Below are 13718 nucleotides of genomic sequence, written 5' to 3' on the forward strand. Positions count from 1 at the left end.
GAGTGCCAGAACCCCCCGCTGCGGGGAGAGGAGCCTCTGGATCTGGGGGAACCCTCTGGGGCTCTCCTGGGCACCCCAGCGCCGCTCCAGGGCTCCCAGTCCCTCTCCGAGCCAGGACGGGATGCTGAGCCCCAGAGTGGGGATCCCAGCCCCAAAACGGGGTGCACGTCGTGCCCACAGCCCCCCAAGCCCCGCTGGCTGCACATCCATGCCAGGGCTGCGGCAGAGCCTCGTGCAAGGGCCCTGTTTCATTTTTGCACGATTTGTGGATTTTTAACTCCTTCAGGAGCAGTGGGGGCCGGGCGGGTCCGGCCACCCCCGGCAGCAGCTGCGCATCCCTGGAGTGCCGAGGGTCCCCGGCAGGCCTGGGGGGACACCGGGCTGATGTGACACCCTGGACACCCCGAGGGAATGGAACAACCCCCTGGCAGCCGCTGTGCCCCGTCACTGCTCCAAGGGAGCTCCCGCATTCCCGACATTTACATTTTCCTCTGCCCGAGTTCCCTGGAGCTCATCTGGGTCTTACCAGGGGTCCCAGAGCTCACACCCTGCCACTGCCACCCCCGTGCTGCCACCGTGCCACCCTGGCGCCGCTCACCCTCCTGTGCCCATCGCGGCCCTGCAGAGTGTCCCTGCTCCGGGCAGCGCGGGGAGGATGGGAATCGCCCTCGGCTTTCCATCCCCGCCCTGGGGGCACCGCCACGCTCCGGGGGCTGTGCCACCCCTGCCACCCACCCTGCCGCTCCTCTGCCACCCCTGCACCCATCCCTGCCGCTCCTCTGCTCCCCAGAGCCGCACTGAGGGAATTATTCCATCTTCAGGCCGCGGTGACTTTCCCTCTCCATTTTCCACGCTGCTGGTCTGGCTCTGGCCCCGCTGCTCCCCGAAGGGGCCACGAGGCTGCAAAGGAGCAGCTGCAGAGGGAAAGGATCCCTGGATCAGCCAGTCCTGTCCGTGGGGTCTGCCCGAGCCCCCAGCCCGGGGACAGGGCAGGAAAAGGGGGACTGGGGGTGCAGCAGCAGTGGGAGGGAGCGGCAGCAAGGCAGGGAAAATGTTTTGATTCCCAGTCTCCCGTCACAGGTTGGAGATCCTGAATTTCAAAGCAAAATGCCAGCGTGTGACAAGGAGCTGGGGAATTTTCTTTGGGAAATGTCAAAGCAAAACACTTCCAGAGGGAAATGTCTCACTGCCCCCGTGCCCAGAGCCTCCCTGCTGCTGGCAGTGCCACCCGAGGGGCCGGGGAAGGGCAGGGGAGGGAGGGAGGACAAAGCCCCCATCCCTTCATCCTCGGCGTTTCCATGGGAGCTCTCACAACCCTCATTACTGGAAAATAATCCCGAGCCCTTTTCCACCTGCCAAGGCGGGAGAGGGGCTGCTGTGAGTGGGAAGTTCCGTGGGATTTCATTAGTGTTATTATTGTTATTATTTAATTCTCAAGGTCATGGGATTTAGGCCTGAGCTTACTTATTATCCAACCCCACCAAATAAATGATGGATTCCCGTTCCTGCCTCCAGCCGTGGCTATTACGGTTGCTAAAAACGTTTTCTGCTCACAAAAAAAATAAAGGGAGAGGAAAGAAAAAGAGGGGGAAGAGAAAGAGCAAAAGGAAAACTGCAATAGGAGCCAGGGAGATGATGGATTGCGGGAGATAATCCATCTTGTCAGCCCAGGACTACATAACCTTGATGTCAGCGGGTATTTTTCTCTGCCTGAGTCCCCGGCTGCGTGCGGGAGAGAGAGGAGCAGGGATGCTCCCGCCACACCTCGGGAAAGCTGCCGGGATTCGGGGCTTCGCCCTCATTCCCGTGTCCCGGGCGGGGAGGGGGTGGCAATGCCCACGCTGGGTCCCCAGGGGGAGGTGGGAAGGACTGGAGACGTGGGGGACAGCGGGGACCGTCCCCAGGAAGGCCCTGGCAGCAGAATTCCCTCCTCTCAGCCTCTTCTTGTCACCAGCCGGTCCCTCCTGTCCCCCCACTTTTCTCCCCCCTTGTCCCTCCCCCTTCCCGGCGTCTCTGCCATTTTTATCCGACGCTGCCCGTGAAAATTGGTGTGAAATAAAAAAAGGCCTCAGTGCCCAGAGATGAAATCAATTGATTTGGCAGGGTCGCCTGTGGACACCTCCGAGCAGCGCTTCCAATTTGCAGGACGGGCGCCGGCGCGGAGCAGCTCCTTCCCTTTCTTCTCCTCCGTCTCCCGTTCCTCCGCCCCGGTTTTTTTTTTTCCTTTTCCTTTTTTTTTTTTTTTCCTTCTGTCTTTCCAATTTCCCTTTGATGTTCCCCTCATTTCTGCTTTCCACTTAATGGAAATCAGCCCTGGCTGTGCGAGCTGCACGCGCGGCCGTGGAGGCGGCTCGGGATGTGCTGGGTCCCAGGGGGGTTTGGGGGATCCCGGGGGGCTGGGCAGGAGCACCCCGGGGCTGTGGGTTCCTGCTCTGGCTCTGCAGGTGGGCTCGGAGCTGGGGAGGGGCCCCTGAGCTCGGAGCAGCCTCACGCAGGGCAGGGAACAGGAGCAGGAGCAATCCTGCCCCGGGCTCTGCTCCATCCCTGCTCTGCCTCCTTCCTTCCTTCCTCCACCCACACCTCCACTGTCTCCATCTCCCTCTCCCCATTCCCTCTCCATCCCTCCACCTCCCTCCCCTCACCTCTATCCCATCCCACCTAAGGATGCCAAACTGAGCCAGAGGGGTTTCAGAGCAGCTCTCCCAGGCCCTGGATGAATGTCCAGCCCCAAACCAGCCCCAGGCACCCCAAAACCCAGAGAAAACCCCAGTGTGGCGGTGGGGAGAGCCACCAGGGGAGCACCTGGGCAGCTCCGAGCCCCGCTGGGGTGATTCTCCCTCGTTTGATGGATCTCCCTGACCCCGGGCACCCCAGGGTGGGCACAGAGGTGCCAATGCCTGCAGAATCCTGATGGATCCCCACGGGGAGGCCTGGGCAGGGTTAGGGCTGCCTCAACGCCACTGGCACAGCCCAGCTCTGCCCAAAATCACCCCTGCCACAACTTCCCTTCGTTAGAGCTTCAAGGCAGATGCGACGCTAATCAGGAAAACCTTGATATTCTGCAGGAGCCTTAAGCCCTGAAAGGGAAGGGGGAAAAATCCCACGCTCGCTTTGCAGCGCTTTCATTGCGCTTTGAGGTTAATGGAAGGCTAATTTGAAAGGACTCGGTTAATGAGAAAGCTAAAAATATTCCTCCCCTACGCTGCAGCCCCTTCTGCCTGCGCCAGCGGCTGCCGACGGTGCTCCGTGAGCCCAGGGACGCCGTGTCCCCCACCTGACCCCTGTCCCACCCCTGGGGACAGCACGGCGGAGGGCTGTGGTGGCAGCTCCAGCAGGGACGTGTCCGGCCGTGCTGTGACCCCCTGGAAGGGCTGGGTGGGAGTGGGAGACTCCTGTGGGGGTCTGGGGGTCCCAGGGCTCTGGGGTGGGGACAGCTGGGCTGGCAGGCACATCTTCACCCCCCAGGAAGGGCAGGGCTAATGGAGCTCCTCCACCCGGGCTGCATGGGTGGGCTCATCCCTCGTCCTGAGCACCCACCCGTGTCCGGGGTGGATCCACACCTCCTGGGGCAGCCTCCTGCAGAGGTTTAATGGCAAAGATGGAAACTCCAGGGGATTTTCCAGCTGTGGAAGGGTCAGGGCTGGTTTTGCTCCGTCCCTGCCTCTTCCTCTCATGGCAGCTGGATTCCAGTTTTCCGTCAGTGAGGCTGGACCAGCTCCAGGCTTGGCAGGGCCACGGGGGCTGGTGGGGAACATCCCATACCCCAGGAAGGTCCCAGCTCACACGCAGCCCCTCGGGATGTGCTTTAATTAGGGAATGATCTGCACGGAAAATCACTCATTCCAGCGCCTCCCATCCCAGGCTCGTGGCTCTGCTCCAAACCAGCAGAAAATCACCCAGCTCTGAGGACAATTCCTGGAGATTTTGGTTGGGATCAGCAGCCGTGGCCACGGGGCTGAGGATGGCACCGCGTGCTCGGAATGGCAGCAGTGCCATCCCAGAAGGAGCCACATTCCCTGCACCCCCAACCTGAACCACTGGAAAGGGAGAACTGGGGGAGCTCGGGACCTGCCCAGGCAGCACCGGGGTGTGGGAACCACCCTGGGACCCCTGGGACGTGCCAGGAGAATCTGGGACGTGCTGGGACATGAGATCCCAGAGAAGCTGGGATGTGCTGGGATGTGCCAGGAGATGCCCAGAGAAGCTGGGAAATGCTGTGTCATGCCAGGAGATGCTGGGACAACGGGGGACATGCCAGGAATTCCCCTCCATGGCAGAAGCAGCAGCCAGCAGCGGGTGGCTGTGCCCACAGCCCTGGAATTCCCCTCTCCAAAGCCCCCCCAAAGCTTTTATCCCAAAAGGGGGATCAGGAGGGCAGGGCTGGATTGTCTTCCTGGAATAATCCAGCAGATTTTCATTCCCTTTCCACCGAGCCACATGAAAGGGTTTGTGCTCTCCTCACTGGAGAGAGGCTGCCACTTCCCCTCTCCCTTCCCTGCTCCTCCAGAGACAGATCCCACATTTCCCCTCGAGGGGGGCCGGTGCCTTCACCCTCCTCTTCCTGGCAATTAGGGAAAATTACGGGGTGGCACGGGGAGATCCAGGGAGGGGGAAGGCAGCTCCCTGACCCATGGATGGGTTCTTTTCCTTGGGAGAAGTGAAGCAGAGGAGAATTGGCAGAAGGGGCTGATCAGGGGTGGCTGGGCTCCTGCTCCAGCCGCTCCCCAGGGCCCGTTATGGAAATTCTTCCTCTCACTGGGAAAACGTAGAACAAGTTGGGATGAGAACCAGCACAGCCAGGCAGGAATTTGTGGTTTAATCCAAGTCCTGTGCCATGATGTCCCTGAGCCCTGTCCTGTGAAGTCCCCAAGCCCTGTGCCACAATGTCCCCAAGATCAGCTCCAAGATGCCCCAAGCCCTGTGCCAGTGTCTGTCCCTCTGTCATGATGTCCCCAAGCCCTGTGCCACATTTCCAAACCTCACCTTTCAATGTCCCCAAGCCCTGTGTCATGATGTCCCCAAGATCAGCTCCACGATGCCCCAAGCCCTGTGCCAGTGCCAGTCCCTGTGCCACAATGTCCCCAAGTTCTGTGTCATGATGTCCCCAAGCCCTGTGTCTCAACATTCCCAAACCTCATCCCTCAATGTCCCCAAGCCCTGTGCCAGCTCCACCCAGCTCACCCAGAGCTGTGAGCATCCCACTCCCCCAAAAATTCTTCCTCTCACTGGGAAAACGTAGAACAAGTTGGGATGAGAACCAGCACAGCCAGGCAGGAATTTGTGGTTTAATCCAAGTCCTGTGCCATGATGTCCCTGAGCCCTGTCCTGTGAAGTCCCCAAGTCCTGCGCCACAATGTCCCCAAGATCAGCTCCACGATGCCCCAAGCCCTGTGCCACATTTCCAAACCTCACCTTTCAATGTCCCCAAGCCCTGTGTCATGATGTCCCCAAGATCAGCTCCACGATGCCCCAAGCCCTGTGCCAGTGCCAGTCCCTGTGCCACAATGTCCCCAAGTTCTGTGTCATGATGTCCCCAAGCCCTGTGCCACAACATTCCCAAACCTCATCCCTCAATGTCCCCAAGCCCTGTGCCAGCTCCACCCAGCTCACCCAGAGCTGTGAGCATCCCACTCCCCCAAAACCTGCTGGTGACACCCCAAGGTCCTGGCAGGGCTATAAAGAGCTGGGTCCAGTTAGAAGGTTGGATTAAAAATAAAAGAAGGAGTGGAGAAAATACCCGTGGGACCAGCAGCCCCCTCTGCGGGGTCACAGTGTCCCAGGTCACCAGGACAGCGCCCTGTCCCCATCCCTGCTCCAGTCTGGAGCCTAATTAGGATCAAACAACCCTCCCCCAAGAGGGAACTGTCCCCAGGTGAGCAGTGCACAGACACCCAAATTAAGTTGTTTTCTTGCCCTGCTTTATTCCAGTTTTTAATTAGGTGGCTGCTGAGATGTGACGTGGCCCCGTGTAATGGTGTCACCGTGATTTATTAGGGCTGGAGTCGCTGTCACCCTCCAGCCTCCTTGTCTCCAGTCCCTGATGGGGTCCCTCGTGTCCCTGTCCCCGTGGCCCTGGTGGGGACAACTCCTGCCACCTTCCCAGGGAAGAGAAACCTGCTACAAACAGAGGGGTTTTCTAAAAAAAATAATGGAAAAATCCCCTAGAAAAGAGTTGAAAATATTCTGTGCCTTCTTTTTAAATAATTAAAATATGTTTTAGGGAAGGGAAGGGAAGGGAAGGGAAGGGAAGGGAAGGGAAGGGGTCTCAATGCTCCATTCGAGTCAGGCTGTGGTCCCTGACATTTAGCAGCTCAGGAAAGACAACATGTTAAAAAAATTATATATATATATATATGTTGGGGTTTTTTTAATTGCCAGATTCTTGTTAATTTTGCAATGAAATGAGTTGGAGTGTGAGGAATGGCATGGTAATTCATCCTGAAGATGTTGGGCACTGTGCCAGGAGGATCCTCTTCTTGCAGTGAGGAAATTTCATATTAAAATAGTTTATTTTACCTTTTTTTTAATTTTTTTTAAACGGTTGTTATTTTAATCCACAGGCCACAAAGTTCTGAGCAGCGAAAGCCTCTCGGAACTTCCTACCATGTGAACTCCTTCCAACAACCAGGCAAACACTTGACCCCCCACTTCCTTTTCCCGTTCTGATATTTTAACCCAGAATTATTTTATCGCCCACTGCCACAAAAAAAAAAAAAAAAAAGAAAAGAAAAAAAAAAAAAAATAAAAAAAAGGAAGTGCCTAAGTAGTCATTTATTAACAGTTATAAGTATCATTAGGTAGAAAGATGTGGTAAAATATAGATTAGAGCGGGAAGAGCGGAGGAGCCGAGTGCCATTTTTCCTGTTCAGCGTTGTCATTACACATCCCGGCGTGCCGGATCACAGCCATGATTAGTGGCATCAAATGACTCCTGAAAAATGATTATGTGCCATTAAAACCATCAGTCTGCCTGAAAGCAGCACAAACAAATGGCCGTGCCGGGCATGAGGCAGCAGCTCCAGGCTGCGGGATGTGACGGGAATCCCGGGGGATGGGGGCTGGGGAAGGACAGCCAGGGGTCCTGGGGGATCCTTGGGGTGGGAGGGATCTGGTGGCTCCCAGCACCGCAGGCTGGGGCTGTGGGGTGCCCCCGCCCCAGCAGCTGCAGTTCCACAATGTGGCCCAGGCACTCCCGCACCCTGGGAAAGACCTCCCTGCCTGTTGCAGGCTGGGGCTGTGGGGTGCCCCCGCTCCAGCTGCAGTTCCACAATGTGGCCCAGGCACTCCCGCACCCTGGGAAAGACCTCCCTGCCTGTGGCAGCAGCTCCAGCACCCCAAACCATCACCCCAAACCATCACCCCAAACCATCACCCCAAACCATCATTCCCAAATGCCCAGCACCCCAACACATCACCCTCATTCCATAACCCCAACACATGACCCCAATTCTTCATCCCAACCCATCATCCCCAATCCACCGTCCCAAACCAACCACCCCAAACCCATCATCCCAAACCCACCACCCCAAATCCACCATCCCCATCTCTATAACCCCAACCAATGACCCCAATCATTCATCACAACCCATCCCAAATCCACCACCCCAAACCCACCATCCCAAATCCACCATCCCAAATCCATAACCCCAACCAATGACTCCAAACCCACCATCCCAAATCCACCACCCCAAACCCATAACCCAAACCAATGACCCCAAACCCACCATCCCAAATCCTCCATCCCAAACCCACCATCCCAAATCCACCATCCCAGACCCACCACCCCAAATTCACCATCCCAAATCCACAACCCCAACCAATGACCCCAAACCCACCATCCCAAATCCACCACCCCAAACCCACCATCCCAAATCCACCACCCCAAACCCATCACCTCAACCAGTGGCCCCAAATCCACCATCCCAAACCCACCACCCCATCTCCATAACCCCAAACCATGACCCCAGCCCTGTGCCCACCCCAGCCCTGTGCCCTCTGTGCCAGCTCTTGCAGCCCTTCACTCCCGCAGCTCCCAGGCCGTGGGCGCAGTCAGTCTGTCCGGGGAAGTGAAACCCAAACGCCACCGGTGCCCAGACGGCTCAATCGAGGCCATTGATTGGCACGGAGAATATTCGCACTTCATTCACCTACTTAGTCCCTTCCCCCAGGCACACGGGAATTCATCAAACCTTGTCACACCACATAATAATACTCGTTCCCAGGTGTTGGCGCAGCAGCTCAGACTTTCCCCAGCCTTCCTGGGCGAGCAGGAATTTAGGGAAGAAAGGATTCGCCGGCAGAATAAAAGTGACGGTGCTGAGATGTGAATTAACCCTGTGGCAGCCCAGGGAGGGCTCGACCCCCTCCCCGTGCCCATGCCGAGGCTGCTCAGGCTTTGTTTCCAGCTCCTCGGGGTTTTTGGTGACGGGAATGAAATTAAGTTAGGGAGAAAAGACATTTTCCCATTGTTTGGAGCCTTTTATTGACGCGACTGCACTGCCTTTGAGCCTTTTGGAGCCGAGCAGGGACGTGGCTGCTCCCGTTCTCCAGAGGGGAGCCCGGGCAGGGAGGGAGCACAGCTGGGAGGGACATCGGGAGGAGAGGGAAAGGCTGGGTGGGAGAGGGGCTCAGGGGGGCCCTGCGGGGCTGCCGGGGCTGCAGGATGCTGGGGGGCCCCAAAAGGGACCCGCAGAAAGGGGCAGGGTCACAGTGACACATCTGGCGTCATTGTCCCCAACGCCGAGCCCTTCCGAGTGTCCTCTGTCCCCGCACCACGAGGGTGGTGGCAGTCACCAGCCCTCGCCTTCTGTTCCAGATAAACGGGAAGCAGGAGCTGCTGCCCCCGAGCCACGTTTATTATTCATATTATTTGTGCGCTGATCTGACTCCGTGTAATGATTTAATCTGTTAATGGCCTCTCCCGTTAATCTCCTCTTGCCATTTGCACCTGATTTCCTGATTTTTCTGACGGTGTTTTGGCAGCCGAGGGTCGGGTTTGCAGCTTTCCGCGGGCACGGTGCCACGGCGGGTCACGCAGGGGCTGTGACAGGATTCTGCAGAGCCGAGGATGGGAGCGGGGAGGAGGAGGAGGGGGGGGGCAGCAGATCCCTCCCAAGGGAAACCTCCTGAGGCTGCCCAGACCTGGAGATCCAGAGGGCATCGGGGCAGGTCCGGCTCCAGCACCATCCCTGGACACAGAGGTGCCTCGGGATGTAGGTGCTGGGTGGGAGAAGCTGTTCTCCTCCTGGGAAAGCTCCTGGCGTGCCAGCATGCATCCCGACCCAGTGACAGGATGGTCCCTGTGTCCCACCCTAGTAACAGGGTGATCCCTGCATACTGTCCCAGTGACAGAGTGATCCCTGTGTCCCCATCCAGTGCCAGGGTGCAGCAGATCCCTCACAAGGGAAACCTCCTGAGGCTGCCCAAACCTGGAGATCCAGAGGCCATCAGGGCAGGTCCAGCTCCAGCACCATCCCTGGACACAGAGGTGCCTCGGGATGTAGGTGCTGGGTGGGAGAAGCTGTTCTCCTCCTGGGAAAGCTCCTGGCGTGCCAGCATGCATCCCGACCCAGTGACAGGATGGTCCCTGTGTCCCACCCCAGTGACAGGGTGATCCCTGTGTCCCATGCCAGTGACAGGGTGATCTCTTTCTCCCATCCCAGTGACAGGATGGTCCCTGTGTCCCACCCCAGTGACAGAATGGTCCCTGCATCCTGTCCCAGTGACAGGGTGATCCCTGTGTCCCATGCCAGTGACAGGGTGATCCCTGTGTCCCACCCCAGTGACAGGATGGTCCCTGTGTCCCACCCTAGTAACAGGGTGATCCCTGCATACTGTCCCAGTGACAGAGTGATCCCTGTGTCCCCATCCAGTGCCAGGGTGATCCCTGTGTCCCACCCCAGTGACAGAATGGTCCCTGCATCCTGTCCCAGTGACAGGGTGATCCCTGTGTCCCATGCCAGTGACAGGGTGATCTCTTTCTCCCATCCCAGTGACAGGGTGATCCCTTTGTCCCATCCCAGTGACAGGGTGATGCTGGTTCCTGTGTCCCACCCCAGTGACAGAATGGTCCCTGCATCCTGTCCCAGTGACAGAGTGATCCCTGTGTCCTGTCCCAGTGATAGGGCAGTCCCTGTGTCCCACCACAGTGACAGAGTGATCCCTGTGTCCCATCACAGTGACAGAGTGGTACCTGCATCCTCTCCCAGTGCCAGGGGGGTCCCTGTGTCCCATGCCAGTGACACGGTGATCCTGGTCCCTGTCCCCCAGCCCAGTGACAGAGTGATCCCTGAATCCTATCCCAGTGCCAGGGTGATCCCTGCACCCTGTCCCAGTGACAGGGCAGTCCCTGTGTCCCACCACAGTGACAGAGTGATCCCTGTGTCCCACCCTAGTGCCAGGGTGATCCCTATGTCCCACCATAGTGACAGACTGGTCCCTGTGTCCCATGCCAGTGACAGGGTGATGCTGGCTCCTGTGTCCCACCCCAGTGGCAGAGTGGTACCTGCATCATGACCCAGTGACAGAGTGATCCCACTGTCCCCATCCAGTGCCAGGGTGATCCCTGTGTCCCACCCCAGTGACAGGGTGATCCCTGCATCCTGTCCCAGTGACAGGGTGATGCTGGTTCCCGTGTCCCACCCCAGTGACAAAATGGTCCCTGCATCCTCTCCCAGTGCCAGGGGGGTCCCTGTCCCCCAGCCCAGTGGCAGGGTGGTCCCTGTGTCCCATCCCAGTGCCAGGGCGGTCCGTGTCCCCCAGCCCAGTGGCAGGGCAGTCCCTGTGTCCCAGCCCAGTGACAGGGCAGTCCCTGTGTCCCAGCCCAGTGCCAGGGGGGTCCCTGTGTCCCAGCCCAGTGCCAGGGCGGTCCGTGTCCCCCAGCCCAGTGGCACGGCAGCGCTCACCCCGCCTGTGCCATTGCCATTCCCCGCTCGCAGCGCCGCTCCCGCGCTGATTTATGGAAGCACGAGGATGCAATCAAGGCCGCGGCCCCCGAGGAGCCTCGGGCCCGGCAGCAGCGGCGGAATGCCAATGGGGCCGGGCCGGGCGGGTTCCCGGAGGGAAGGTGGATCCCTGCGCCTGTGCCGGAGGGCGCTGGGGCAGGGCTGCGGGAGCGGGATGTGCTCCCGCTGACGGGCGCGTGGGGTCGGGAGGGGCCGCGCCGCATCCCCACCGCCTGTGACAAACGCCATCCCTCCGGGAAGGAGCCCCGGGCACAGCAAATATCTCCGTGCAAAGACAGCGCCAGCGTGGAGTGACAGGATTTGTCACCAGCTGCTGGGAAGGCGCCAGAGCCGCGCAGCCTTTGCCTGAGCCCCGGCGAGCCCCGGGCACCCTCTGTCCCCGACCCCAGCCCCGAGCAGCCGCTCCCGGCAGCGATTCCCGGCCCGGGCTGGCTCCTCTCGCCTGACGTGAGCTGATTTTGGGAGGCAGTGGGTGGCGAGGGAGTACAGCTGCCGCTAAGTTATCCAAACGATTTATCTTAAGATTCATCCAGAATTCATGGCGCGGGAGCCTGGGCCGTGTCCGCCGTTAATATTCATGCGGATTTGGAGCAGCGTTAATCACCGGCGCTGACAATTGGCACTTCCCTTAATTGCCCGCGCAGCCGGCTCTGCCCGCCGTGCCCGGCCCCCCCGGGATGGGAGCAGTGTCACCGAATGTCCCCGCCTGGCTTTTCGTCCCCGTCTTGGTGCGGCGCGAGGGGCTGCTCCCCAGCTCCCTGCTCGGAGCATCCCCAGGGCTGCGCCCACAGCTCCGGGGCCTGGCGCGTCCCCGGGGCTCTCGCTGTGCTCCAGTGCCACATCCCAGCGCGGGGACACGGATCTGGCTCCCGGGGCAGCCGCGCCCTCGCTGCCGCCGTCCCCGTGGCCGGTGCAGCATCCCCAGGGTGACATCGCTGCGCCCCCGGCGGAGCTCAGGGGCCTGGCTGCTGTGACAGCCACCCCCGGGCTGTGCCACCCTGCCGTGCCTCATTCCAGCTGGGCACGCTGAGCTGGGTGCCAGCAGAGCTCTGTCCTCGCCGTGCCCGTGGCTGCTGGAGCGTCCCCGGCACCCCTGGAGCAGCTCCCACCCTCCCGGAGCGTCCCCCCGGGGCTCTCCCAGCCCTCCCCGGCACATCCCGGCCCGGAGAGGCGGATCGGGAGCCCGGCGGGGCTGCGGCCTGGCTGCCAAGCCGCCGGCTGCCGCTGTCGCCGTGGCTGGCGTTACCTGTCACCGCTGTCACTCCGCTGCCATCCCGCCAGCTGCCGCGGCGCGCCCGCGGAATGCCGATGAGGATGCGGGAGCTGCGGCACCCCGGGCACGGGGACAGCGACAGCGGGGGCCACGGGCAGGGCTGGCAGCCGAGACCCCGCAGCTCGTGGCAGCAGCGTGGGGGGACACGGGGGTGTCACCAGCACGGGCAGGACACGGCCATGGGGTCACTCTTGGGGCCCTTCGCCCCAAAACCAACGCCGGGAGCAGAACATGGGGCTGGGACCCTCCTCCCAGTGCCATCCACCCCCTGCAGAGCCAAAGTAATCCCAAAAAATCCCGCAGACCCCGGCCCCAATCCCTGGTGCCCCTCTCGCCGCGGGTTTCAGCTGTCCTCGCGCTGTAATTGTCCTAATTAGATCGGCAGATCTGGATGAAGGTTTCACAAGGAGCACGAAGCAGGGAGGCAGGAGGAGATAATGGAATCGCGGATGACATTCCCATCACCCAGCCTCTCCCGCCGCCGCTGCAGCCCGGACGGGAAATTATGCGGGAGGGGGGAGGAAAATTACCATAATCTTCCTCTGCAGGATGAGACCAAACTGGGCTGGAGCGAGAGCGGGGACAGGGAGCTGCTCTGTCCTCAGCCGGGTGTCACCCGTCCGTGTCACACGCTGCCCGTGCCGCGGTGCCAGCCCCGACCCGGCGCTGCTCTGTGCCCGCCTGGCACTGCCCAGCCCCCGTGGGTGGGGTCCCCTGTGTCCCATCAGGTCCCGGGTGTGTCAGGTGTCATCCCTGGGGCACCACTGGTGACCCCCGGTGGGTGTGGGGACATTGGGGGACACTGAGGGGGTCCCGGGTGTGTCAGGTGCCACCCCTAGGGCACCACTGGTGACCCCCGGTGGGTGTGGGGACATTGGGGGACACTGAGGGACACACGGGGACAAGGCACAGCACCTCACGTGCTGGCCTGTGCCCCCAGCCAGGGCAGGGCCCCTCTGGGGGGGACAGGGAGGGACACTGGGGTGTCACCCCCCGGCTCCAGCTTCTCACAGCCCCCAAAACAATCTGGGGCAGAGCAGGAGCTGCTCCCCCTGCGGATGCTGCTCCTGCTCCATCGGGGTGCTCTGCCCAGGCAGGATCCAGCCCAGCCCATCCCCAATTTAAAAAAATATCTGTATTCCAGAGCTCCCAGCAGTGCCCGCTGCCTGCAGGAAACTTCCAGCCCAGGGATCCTTCTTCTCCCTGCTCTGGCCACGCCGCGGTGCCAAAAATGGCCTCAAATGCCCCCCAGACCTTTCCCAGCCCTGCGCTCCCCCTTCCCCACATTGCTGCCTCCTTCCCAGGGCATTTCCATGAAAACAGGCGCTTTGTTTGCGGGGATTCAGCTCTGCCCCCTCAGCCTTTGTCCTCCCCGAGCACGGAACAAAGGGGGACGAGCCGGGAGAGCAGCACGGAGCCCCCGGAGGGGGGTTTGGGCCCCCAACTGCCCGTGGCTGATGGATGGGCCCGGGAGCCCCGCA

Source organism: Passer montanus, unplaced genomic scaffold (genome assembly GCF_014805655.1).
Source record: "Passer montanus isolate IOZ18808 unplaced genomic scaffold, ASM1480565v1 scaffold35, whole genome shotgun sequence".
NCBI lineage: Eukaryota > Metazoa > Chordata > Aves > Passeriformes > Passeridae > Passer > Passer montanus.